Below are 12,700 nucleotides of genomic sequence, written 5' to 3' on the forward strand. Positions count from 1 at the left end.
TTTGCCTGCCACTTCTGGCCTTAACAAGAACTGTCCCTGTGTTCTTCCATTTCCTTACTATGTTCCTCATAGTGGAAACTGACAGGTTAAATCTCTGAGACAGCTTTTTGTATCCTTCCCCTGAACAACTATGTTGAATAATCTTTGTTTTCAGATCATTTGACAGTTGTTTTGAGGAGCCCATGATGCCACTCTTCAGAGGAGATTCAAACAGGAGAACAACTTGCAAGTGGCCACTTTAAGTAGCTTTTCTCATGATTGCATACACCTGGCTATGAAGTTCAAAGCTCAATGAGGTTACAAAACCAAAAAAAGTGCTTTAGTAAGTCAGTAAAAAGTAGGTAGGAGTATTTAAAACAAGAAAATGATAAGGGTGCCCATACTTATGCACCTGTCAAATTTTGTTTGAATGCAGATTGCACATTTTCTGTTAGTACAATAAACCTCATTTCAAGGTAGAAACATTACTGTGTCCAACAGTTATTACATATATCAAACTGAAATAGCTGTTGCAAAAACACCAATTTTAAGAAAACATTAAGCTTAAGATTAATAGGGGTGCCCAAACTTTTTCATATAACTGTAGATAGAAAACAAGTGGGAGGGTGTATAAAACTGCTCAGCCACACCAAGGGGGACCTCGTGCCTATGCTTTGTTTGTATAGTCATTTTATGTTGACTTCTTAAGTCTCTCTGCTAAGAAATAAATGATGCAGCATGCAGTTTGCATTGATGGTAGTGCTGATATATATGTTCAAACGAGGGTTAAATGCATGAACATCCTAATTTTTCTGAATGCTAGGTTGGTCAATTTCTTTGGGACAAAGGCATCCTGTTCAGAATATATATATGTTTGTTCACACAGGGCTGCCAATGAGATTATGAGGACCCCATAGAATCCAAAATTCCCCTATGTTGTACCTCCTTAAGCACATTTGTTGTTGAACACCTAAAGTAGAGTAGGATGCATTTGGGGAATAACATATCCATTATGCAGCCTAAAAATAATGTTACTCCTTTTCCCCATACAAACTGATTTCTCTAATATGATCTGACATCAGTGTAATAATGTAATAATGACTGTTGTGCAGTAGATAACAGGCATAAGTTCACTTGTTTGATAGACTGTCTTAAACCGGAGTATTTGTTCCTGAGCAGCGACGGTCGATCACTAGTTAGGAAAATTAAACATAGCCCTGGCCAAATTTCTAACTCAGGCAGGAAGAACATTTTTTTTTCTTTTCACAAATCAACACAAAAAAGTGAGAACATATGCCAAACTCAAATGTTAGTGGTACGGTCATGGGTAGAAGGTGTGCTCCCACCCACACTATTTGAAGAGGCACCCTGGGCACACGTGTTTGGTATTTGCTCACTTTTAAAACCAAAGAGAATGAAAACACAAAGCTTTGATTCTCACATTTGATTTTTATCAGTACGATGCTGACACCACCGAGACACTAACGCAGGAGACCCACCCTCACATCAAAAAGAAGAACAGCAAGAGAACAAAGGCTTTCCCAGTGCGACTCATAAATTCCCATACATAAGGTCTTGTGTTCTGTAAAGTTGTTAAGTCAATGTAAAACTGTAAAATATTTTCCATACTTTTTGTTATGAAGAATTCTCATGTTTGGTTTAAAATCAAGTTCACTTTATAATGGCTCTTAAAGGAGTTTTCCAGTATTAGAAAATATGGCTGCCAAAACAGTTCTACCCTTCTCCGTAGGTTGTAGGTTAGCTCTGTTGAAGTGAAAAGACCTGAGCTGCAATACTACTAATAACCTGTGGTCAGTTGTGGCACTGTTTTTGGAAAAATGTAGCTTTGTTTTTGTAATCCAGGACAACCCCTTTAAATCTTTTCAGATATGCCCCATATTTGTATGGCCCATAGAGATGGGAGAATTGATTTGTAGGACTCCGGTCCATCGGTCAAATCCGTAATCTTTGACCACTGAACAGGAGCCTTGTGAATCTCCTTACCTCATGGCTTCTTTTGATTGACCAGGCAGGCGCAATGTTTTGTGTGTCACGCAACAACCATGACTTTGTGCTGGCTAATCAAAAGAAGAACCGTGAATGCAACCTTCATTTTTTTGCCAAAGCTGCAGCGATTGCATGACCACCAGGAGACGGAGCAGAAATCAGAGAAAGGAGATAAGTATACAATTTTTTAACTTTATTGTGCAGGCTGGTACTATTAAGAAGGGCCTGTCCAGTAGATCTAACCCCCTTTAGATACTTGTTTTCTTCTTCTGGATCAACAATACCAATTTTTTTAACCTGATGCCTTTACTATGATAGGCATATCTAGTAGGTGTTGGGCCCAAGACGAGACATCAACCAGGATAATAACTACCTTGCCTTCAACCACACAAATCCAGCACTGTGCCCTTTCCAATGTTGAGTCTGAGGGTAGAAATATGGATGTTTTTGTATGATCTGGTTGCTCAGGCATTGCTGCTACATCACCTGTGCACCTGCCATGCACCAACATAGGTCCTTTGTTTGAATTCATGGTGCCAATGTAGCCCCAATCCCACCCGAAGGGATCCTGCTGACCCTTTGACCTCACCCATATTGTGTATCGCTCTAGGTTGCTGTTGGGTACCATCTACCAGGAGATGGAGCACAAGTGGGCAAACTGTTGACCGTGGGAGGTCCCATGGGAAAATTGGTCAGGAGGCAGGTCCCAGTACAGCGTGGTAGGGCCGGGAAACAGGGAAACACATCAAAAAGAGAACGGAGAAAGAGTCCCTTTTTGGTTTTCATTCTATAACTTTACTTATCTGCTAAATATACAATGAGACACATAAGGTGGATCATATATACAGACATAAATTATTCACGGTAGGTGACTTGTGGACCCTCTGGACTATGAAGCTTCTTTGCAACTGTGACCCCTACAGTCAGTGGTGTAACTAGAGTCCGATGGACCCCGATGCAAAATTTGGATCTGCCCCCCCTCTTCCAGCCCGCCATGATGGTCAGATGTCTGGGCTCTTGTAGTGTTCTAAATCCTACAAGGACATGAGTTGCCCCCCTTCCCCATTATGTAGTAATGTCCCCCATCCTGGGCTCCTTCCTAGTATATACAGTTGTGCTCAAAAGTTTACATACCCCGGCAGAAGTTTTCCTTTCTTGGCCTTGTTTCAGAGAATATGAATGATAACAAAAAAACTTTTTCTCTACTCATGGTTATTGGTTGGGTGAAGCCATTTATTGTCAAACTACTGTGTTTTCTCTTTTTAAATCTTCATGACAACCAAAAACATCCAAACGACCCTGATCAAAAGGTCATATACCCTGGTGATTTTGGCCTAATAACATCCACAGAATTTGACACAAATGGGTTTGAATGGCTACTAAAGGTAACATCCTCACCTGTGACCTGTTTGCTTGTAATCAGTGTGTGTGCATAAAAGCTGAGTGAGTTTCTGGCATCCAGACAGCCACTGACGTTTCTGGATTGTGAATCATGGGGAAAGCAAAAGAATTGTCAACAGATCTACGGGAAAAGGTAGTTGAACTGTATAACACAGGAAACGGATACAAAAAATATCCAAGGAATTGATAATGTCCGTCAGAAGCGTTCAAACTGTGATTAACAAATGGAAAATCAGGGGCTCTGTAAAAACCAAACCACTGTCAGGTAGACCAACAAAAATTTCAGCCATAACTGACAGGAAAATTGTTCTGGATGCAAAGAAAAACCCACAAATAATATCAGCTGAAATTCAGGACTCTCTGAAAACTAGTGTTGTGGCTGTTTCAAGAAGCACAATAAGGAGGCAGTTGAAGAAAAATGGGCTGCATGGTAGAGTCGCTAGAAGAAAGCCATTACTGCGCAAATGCCACAAATTATCTCGCCTACAATACGCCAAACAGCACAGAGACAAGCCTCAAAACTTCTGGAACAAGGTAATTTGGAGTGATGAGACCAAAATTGAACTTTTTGGCCACAACGATAAACGTTACATTTGGAGAGAGGTCAACAAGGCCTATGATGAAAGGAACACCATTCCTACTGTAAAGCATGGAGGAGGATCGCTGATGTTTTGGGGATGTATGAGCTACAAAGGCACAGGAAACTTGGTAAAAGTTGAAGGAAAGATGAATGCAGCACGTTATCAGCAAATACTGGAGGCATGGGACTTACTTGGACGTTCCAACATAACAACAATCCAAAACACAAGGTCAAGTCGACCTGTCATTGGCTACAGCAGAACCAAGTGAAGGTTCTGGAGTGGCCATCTCAGTCTCCTGACCTCAATATCATTGAGCCACTCTGGGGAGATCTCAAGCGCAGTTCATGCTAGACAGACCAGGAATTTACAGGAACTGGAGGCTTTTTGCCAAGAAGATTGAGCAGCTTTATCATCTGAGAAAATAAAGAACCTCAACCACAACTACCACAAAAGACTTCAAGCTGTCATTGATGTTAGAGGGGGCAATACACGGTATTAAGAACTGGGTTATGTGAACTGGTGATCAGTGTCATTTGGATGTTTTTGGTTGTCATTAAGATTTAAAAAGACACAGTAGTTTGACAATAAATGGCTTCACCCAACCAATAACCATGAGTGGAGAAAAAGTTTTTTTGTTATTCTCTGAAACAAGACCAAGAAAGGAGAAATTCTGCCGGGGTATGTAAACTTTTGAGGACAACTGTATGTCCCCCATCCTGGGCCCATCCTAGATTATATGTCCCTTATCCTGGAGTGTATGTATGCATATATGTTTATGCATATATATATATATACACTATATATATTATACATACACTGCTCAAAAAATTAAAGGGAATACTTAAACAACACAATGTAACTCCAACTCAATAACACTTCTGTGAAATCTACCTGTCCAGTTATGAAGCAACACGGATTGTGAATCAATTTCTCCTGCTGTTGTGCAAATGGAACAGACAACTGGTAGAAATGATAGGCAATTAGCAAGATACCCTCTATAAAGGAGTGGTTCTGCAGGTGGTGACCACAGACCATTTCTCTGTTCTCATCCTTTTTGGCTGTTTTGGTCACTTTTTCATTTTGCCATTGCTCTCACTCCTAGAGGTACAGTAGCATGAGGCGGTGTCTACAACCCACAGAAGTTGCTCAGGTAGTGCAGTTCATCTAGGATGGCACATCAGTGCGAGCTGTGGCAAGAAGGGTAGCTGTGTCTGTCAGCACAGTGTCCAGAGCATAGAGCAGATGCCAGGAGATGTGGAGGGAGCCATAGGAGGGCAACAATCCAGCAGCAGGACCGTTACCTCCTCCTTTGTAAAAGGGGAACAGGAGGAGCACTGCCAGAGCCCTGCAAAATGACCTCCAGCAGGCCACAAATATGCATGTCTGCACAAACGGTTAGAAACCGACTCCATGAGGGTTTAATGAGGGCCCGACATCCACAGATGTTGGTTGTGCTCACAACCCAACACCGTGCAGGTCGCTTTGGCATTTGCCACAGAACACCAGGATTGGCAAAGTCGCCACTGGCGCCCTGTACTCTTCACAGATGAAAGCAGGTTCACACTGAGCACATGTGACAGACGTGACAGAGTCTGGAGACACCGCAGAGAGTGATCTGCTGCCTGCAACATCCTTCAGCATGACCGGTTTGGCAGTGGGTCAGTAATGGTGTGGGGTGGCATTTCTTTGGAGGGCCGCACAGCCCTCCATGTGCTCGCCAGAGGTAGCCTGATTGCCATTAGGTACCGAGGTGAGATCCTCAGACCCCTTGTGAGACCATATGCTGGAGCGGTTGGCCCTGGGTTCCTCCTAATGCAGGACAATGCCAGACCTCATGTGGCTTGAGTATGTCAGCAGTTCCTGCAAGATGAAGGCATTGAAGTTATGGACTAGCCCGCCCATTCCCCAGACCTGAATCCGATTGAGCACATCTGGGACATCATGTCTCGCTTCATCCACCAACGTCACGTTGCTCCACAGACTGTCCAGGAGTTGGCGGATGCTTTAGTCCAGGTCTGGGAGGAGATCCCACAGGAGACCATCCGCAACCTCATCAGGAGCATGCCCAGGCGTTGTAGGGAGGTCATACAGGCACGTGGAGGCCACACACAATACTGAGCCTCATTTTGACTTGTTTTAAGCACATTACATCAAAGCTGGATCAGCCTGTAGTGTGTTTTTTCACTTTAATTTTGGGGGTGACTCCAAATCTAGGCCTCCATTGGTTAATAAATTTGATTTCCATTAATGATTTTAGTGTGATTTTGTTGTCAGCACATTCAACTTTGTACAGAACAAAGTATTCAATGAGAATATTTCATTTATTCAGATCTAGGATGTGTTATTTGAGTGTTCCCTTTATTTTTTTGAGCAGTGTATATATGTCCTTCATATAGTCCTCATCCTGGTATACATGACCTCCATCCTGGTATATATGTCCCTTTCCTGGGCCCATCCTGTTTATATATATATATATATATATATATATATATATATATATATATATATATATGTCCCCCATCCTGGTATATGTGTTCCCCATCCTGGTATACAGTAGTATGAAAAAGTGTTTTCCCCCTTCCTGATTTCTTATTCTTTTGTATGTTTGTCACATTTAAATGTTTCAGATCACAAAACAAATTTAATCATTAGACAAAGATAACACAAAATGCAGTTTTTAAATGAAGGTCTTTATTATTAAGGGAAAAATAAATCCAAACCTACAGGACCCTATGTGAAAAAGTGATTGCCCTCTAAACCTAATAACTGGTCGGGCCGCCCTTAGCAGCAACAACTGCAATCAAGCGTTTGTGATAACTGGCAATGAGACTTTTACAACGCTCTGGAGAAATTTTGGCCCACTCATCTTTGCAAAATTGTTGTAATTCAGCGACATTGAGGGTTTCTGAGCATGAATGGCCTTTTTTAAAGGTCATGCCACAGCATCTCAATCAAATTAAGGTCAGGACTTTGACTAGGCCGCTCCAAAGTCTTAATTTTGCTTTTCTTAAGCCATTCAGAGGTGGAATTGCTGGCGTTTTGGATCATTGTCCTGCTGCATAACCCAAGTGTGCTTCAGCTTGAGGTCACGAACAGATGACTAGACATTCTCCTTCAGAATTTTTTGGTAGACAGCAGAATTCATGGTTTTATTTACCACAGCAAGTCTTCCAGGTCCTGAAGCAGCAAAACAGTCACAATCACACTACCACCACCATATTTTACTGTAGGTATGATGTTCCTTTTCTTAAATGCTGTGTTATTTCTACACCAGATGTAATGGGACATACACCTTCCAAAAAGTTCAACTTTTGTCTCATCAGTCCACAGAGGTATTCTCCATAAAGTCTTGGCGATCATCAAGATGTTTTCTGGCAAAACTGAGACGAGCCTTTATGTTCTTTTTGCTCAGCAGTGGTTTTCATCTTGTAACTCTGCTATGCATGCCATTTTTACCCAGTCTCTTTCTTATGTTGGAGTCATGAACACTGAACTTAACGGAGGCAAATGAGGCCTGCAGTTCTTTGGATGTTGGTGTGGGGTCTTTTGTGACCTCTTGGATGAGTCGTCGCTGTGCTCCTAGGGTAATTTTAGTCAACTGGCCACTTCTGGGCAGGTCCATCAATGTTCCATGTTTTCGCCATTTGTGGATAATGGCTCTCACTGTGGTTCGATGGAGTCCCAAAGCTTTAAAAATGGCTTTATAACCTTTTCCAGACTGATAAATCTCAATTAATTTGTTTCTCATTTGTTCCTGAATTTCTTTGGAACGCAGCATGATGTCTAGCTTTTGAGGATCTTTTGGTCTACTTCACTTTGTCAGGCAGGTCCTTTTTAAGTGATTTCTTGATTGAAAAAAGGTGTGGCAATAATCAGGCCTGTGTGTGGCTAGGGAAATTGAACTCCGCTTCCCACAGATGTGATAAACCACAGTTCATTTATGTTTTAAGGAGGGGGGCAATCACTCTATCACACAGGACCCTGTAGGTTTGGATTTCTTTTTCCCTTAATAATAAAGATCTTCATTTAAAAACTGCATTTTGTGTTTACTTGTGTTATCTTTGTCTAATATTTAAATTTATTTTGTGATCTGAAACATTTAAGTATGAGAAACATACAAAAGAATAAGAAATCAGGAAGGGGGCAAACACTTTTTCACACCACTGTAAATATCCCTTAGCCTTGGCCCCATCCTGGCATATGTCACCCATTCTGTTGCTGTTTTTTAATGCATAAAGAAAAAATAAATGATTCGACTCACCTTCCCTCCAGTCCCCGTCGCGTCATTTTCTGTAGGCGACAGCTGATTTCAGCGTGCAAGTGACGGGAGCGCATGACATCACTGCCATGCGCCGTACACGCCGATGTCAGCTGATAGGCCAGCAGCATGTATTGCAGCGCACAGACCCCTGCACCACAATACCCTTCAGCTGAATGTGCAACCGGAGGACGCACAGCCAGTTGAAGTTTGCGCTGACGTCGGCGGGCCCCTCACTGCACGGGCCCGGTCACGACCGCTGCGACCGCGATCATTACACCCCTGCCTACAGTTACACCAATGTTTACTATATAACTAATATTTAAACAATTTTCTATGGGCCAGATTTATTATTGCATTTTCATCTTTTTGTGTCTAGTTTTTGGTGTTTTTCATTTGCACCTTATTCTCTTTTTTAATTTACACATTTTTTTTTAATGTTGATGTTATATGTTCATTACTGTAAGCATGGTTTAGGGTTTCCAGATGTTTTCAGCTAATTTATCAATTGCAACATTTTAAAAAGTTGCAACATTTTTGTGCAAATGTATCCAGTTCTACCCGACCCCACCCAAAGTAATTTTATGTACGTCTGGAATTTTTTCTCAATATTTTAATGGAACAAGCAAATTGTTGCGCTAATAAGTTGCAAAAAAGGTTAAAAACAATGATACTGCGCATTTTTGATATTGCGCAAAAAATCATGAATCCTATGCCCCATTTTGAAGAATTTTGCATGAAAATCTCAAATAACAACACAACACAAGAAAAGTGACTTAACAACCCCTCCTCCCCCCACAAATGATTAATCAGGTCCTATGTCTTTAGGTTCTAGCAATAGTGAGCATTTCTTTACATATAATTGATTTGTTTTAATTAGAGGGCTGTAGCAATGAATCCTGTGGAAGAATGGAAAACTTTGGTGCATCTTGTATATAAGGGGCATCCAGACAATATGAAAACAGGAACATCCTCCGTGCATAGGAAAGAGACTTGTCATCCAAATGTGACTCACAAGATTGAGTGGTCCAAAACAAATATTTGCGTCCGACGTCTGTTAAAATCATTTATACTGCTGCCCTTACGTGTGTAGGATTGAAAAAATATCCAAAAGGTCTTATTTATGAAGTTCAAAGTCATTTCTGTAGAAGAAAGAGCAAAACAGAATATACTTTTCTGGTAAGAAGATACTAGGGTCATTGGTTAAATGTTCTCCTTCTACAAATCTTGTGAAAAAATGAAATTTAAACCACTTTGGACCATGACTTCTTACTCGATGGAGCTCCTGACATTAAAGGTGAGAAGAAGGTGTTATCCCCAGCAATCAAAAAACTGTGGATAAAGTCCGGTAATAACTGTTCATATTCCATATAGCTCCATCGCAGGAAAACTACAGGATTACACCATAGTATTAAAATCACTGCTCTGTCCCTGTACCAAAAGGTCAATCTCGGTCCTCCAAAAGTTAGAGACGCTCTTTGTAACTTGTCTCAGTTTTGGCTAAGATATTAGAATAGGATGAAACTCTCTATAAACTAAAACTAACCTAATATGGTGTACCAAAATATATATTTTTTCTTAAACTAGACATACTCTTTCTCAATGGTGTTACTTGAAGCTTGTAGGCCCAGTGCAAAACCTCCAATAGAGCCCCAAACTATCACAGGTCTTAATAATATTGGTCTTCTCATGTTGGCCAAAAGGGACCTTTTGGGCCCCCCTATGCTCCAAGGCTCAGGGGCGACTGCAACCCCTGCACCTTATTAATGGATAGTTATGTGTTTGGAGGATAGGAAATGAGTATGTAAGGTATGTTGGCTATCAACCATTGCATCAAGGAATGGTTTACAACACAATATAGGGGATAAATAGCAAAATCCCAGGGGTTCTTCTGACAGATATAGCCAAGCGCTGAGCTCTACTATTTTGGTCAGTCCTATAGACAATCTATGGTGTGATGGTGCACATGGAGGTCCATGACTCCATCTAAGGTCAGTTTTACACATCCTCAAATAACAATCCGAATACAAACTGGCGGCAGGTCCCCCCTGATGTGAACTCAACAACTTTATACAACTCCTGGCAAAAATTATGGAATCACCAGGCTCGGAGGATGTTCATTCAGTTGTTTAATGTTGTTGAAAAAAAGCAGATCACAGACATGGCACAAAACTAAAGTCATTTCAAATGGCAACTTTAGGGCTTTAAGAAACACTAAAAGAAATCAAGATTAAAAATGTGGTATTCAGTAAGGGTAATTTTTTTCAGACCAAGCAGAGGGAAGTCACACATGTATGGTCATCCATTCGCAAGAATTAGGACCAGGACTGGTTCATAAAATTTGCCTTGGCGGGCTTTTACTTGAATAGTAATTACCAGACTTTTTCTTACAGTGCATTGAAAGTGTGGACACAGCCCTATTGATCAAACGGGATCACATCCCTGAAGTGATGTGCTATAACTTCTAATAGAGAAAAATAAACTCTTTGAGAAATTGTTATTCAAAGGAGATCATCATCAAATTTCACAATACAAACTGCATACAATATTAAATAAATCTTAGACCTGATGTGGCTGGTGTATTTACTTTAAAAATCCATGTCAGAGTGGCTTTATAATCCTTTTTGAAGGGTTTACTGCCTAGCTTTAACTCTAGTTATATAGTCATAAATTGCACATGTAAATATCGGGAAGTAAAATTGTCAAACGCATGGGACTGCAATGGGGTTACAGAGGGTCCCCATCTCTCTGCTTAACAACTTAGATGACTATTGACTGACATATAAAAGGAGTTAAATGGGAAGGCTCAGTTAACTTTGATCTCAGCCCATGGAGCAGTGTCAGCTGTAATGTATATCTGACAAACATGGGCTCAGTTCCTGAGCTTGCACCATCATAGTGCTAGATTTGGTATAGTGAACTGAAAGAACCCCGTGATTGCAGCATCATTTATGGGGAATGTCAACAAGAGGTTAAACAAATTAGGCAAAGCTTTATTATCCTTTGGCAAATTAATTTAAATTAAAGCCTATAGAACATCAGCAGGTCCCAACCCACACTCTTTACTTCTTGTCATCACATCCCTCAACCACAAATTGGAAAGTTTTAAGGTTCAAATCTGGAGATCAGGTCAGAGAAAATGATTCCATTTCCAAATAATACAACCACAAAGCCAGAGAACCGTTGACTGATCATGACTGATATATACATTTGCAAAGCTGGTAACATTAATTAAATTTAAGATGCAGATCGGAGACAGTGTTTACATTGGTGTGTAAAGAAATGACGAGAGCCGCTTACTCTCGCTATATGGGCTTTACTAAGAACATTTTAAATAGTTTTGGATGGTTTCCATGAGAAACACAGAAGACTGGGTTATAGAAAGCTGCAGGTCATATCAGGATCTTTGACAAGAAATATATTTTTGCAGCAAAATTAAATAAAACATTACAACAGCGGATTTTGGCTCGAGATTTCTTGGCTGCGAGACAAGACCTTTCCTGTCTCTCAAATCTTATGTACAAATTAAGCAAGAAAACCACTCATACGTATAACATTATGGATGTGGAAAACACGACAAACATGTAAAGGTGGGTTTCCAAGGGTCGGACGCCCACTGTCGTAATAGAGAATGGCAATTTTGAAATTTATTAAAGAACTTGCACAATCATTGTGTAACCTAAACTTTTTTAGTAAACTTCAAAAAACATGTTTTCCACACACAGTCCAAAAGTGGTCAACAACATAGAGGTAGGTTTTGACCATGGAAGGAAGCCATGAAGCATGTAATACAGTGTAAGTTCACAGGTCCAGCATCCTTACAGGGTTATCCAAAAACGCTCACATTGCAACCCGCACACCTGCCGAGACAAGTGTACGTTGCGTCCATTAAAATAGGATGTGTGTTCTCCACCCTTGCACTCCATCTCATTGCTCTATAAACACCTAATAGCCCATACTACAACTATTAAACCACGCTATTGCAATGCATGGGAAAGAACTGGGCAAATCTTTTGAAGACTCACAATGGGCTAAATGTTTTCAATTTGCTCACAAAACGTCAATTGCAACCAAAGATCAAGAGACCTCCTTTAAGATAATCTCCAGCTGGTACCGGGTTCCCATATTACTTCATAAGTGGTATCCCGCAGTACCAGATAGATGCTGGAGATGTGGAGTGGAAGAGGGGACAATGACACACATTTGGTGGAGCTGTCCCATAATAAGAGGTTTCTGGACTCAGGTAATTAAGACTATTAAAAAAATGACTAGTCTCTGTGTGACAGACTCTCCTGAATCTCTGTTACTCTTTATGATCCCAAATAGTCTCACCAAATACAAAAGGTCTTTAATAAGCTACCTTATACAGGCGGCTAAGAATATCATTCCTCGTCACTGGAAAAGTACTTCTCCACCTACTCTGGAGGAGTGGTTCTGTGAAATAGCCCTTCTAAATAGGATGGAACATTTGATT

This window comes from Phyllobates terribilis, unplaced genomic scaffold (genome assembly GCF_046119375.1).
Source record: "Phyllobates terribilis strain yellow unplaced genomic scaffold, ASM4611937v1 Scaffold_5__5_contigs__length_657084704, whole genome shotgun sequence".
NCBI classification, from domain to species: domain Eukaryota; kingdom Metazoa; phylum Chordata; class Amphibia; order Anura; family Dendrobatidae; genus Phyllobates; species Phyllobates terribilis.